The sequence below is a fragment of the Branchiostoma belcheri genome, unplaced genomic scaffold (assembly GCF_001625305.1).
Source record: "Branchiostoma belcheri isolate BF01 breed outbred unplaced genomic scaffold, Haploidv18h27 scaffold32, whole genome shotgun sequence".
NCBI lineage: Eukaryota > Metazoa > Chordata > Leptocardii > Amphioxiformes > Branchiostomatidae > Branchiostoma > Branchiostoma belcheri.
Genome location: NW_017803932.1, coordinates 2,621,123 through 2,621,780, shown reverse-complemented (window position 1 = coordinate 2,621,780; position 658 = coordinate 2,621,123).

Genomic DNA, 658 nt, shown 5'->3' with positions numbered 1-658 from the left:
TCCTGTGTGTGTGTCATTCTGCCGAAGGAATTTTGGACAATATTTGTGTTTTAGTTTGCGGTTTTATAAACGGAACGAACGGAATGTCTATGGCATCATTTTCACATGTGCCACCTAGCATGGCTATAGTATAGTATAGTATAATAGCATAGTAGTTATCATGTTCCCCTTACCTGTTTATGATATTACATATCCACTCTTGTATACGTACTTTATTAGTTTTAAATAGAGATAGAAAGTTAGATTAGTAGATCGCAGCACTTCATGTTAGCATATAGTTTTATACCACTTCTCAATATATCCTGTACACATTGTCTATGTCTGCTTGCAACTGGCCCTCGGGCATGAACTTGCGATAAAGAACTCAACTCATTTATTATTCATGTGGGACAATGTGACCACTACACACCGGCTTACACAATGTATTAGCCAATATCACCGCGACCGATCGAATTTTCTCATAACCTCTGTGTACGGGGCTTTGGTTTCGGGGTGTCTGAGTGTTTGCTTGTGTTTCCGTACTAAGCACGTCGGCAACGTAACACAGAAAGGTCCCAGAAAAGGTTATCTTATTTCCTGTCCTCAATTTCCTGCTACTGGAAGACAGAATCACCTGTTCCTGACGTATTCCATGTGGTTTGAAGCTCGATCGTCCATC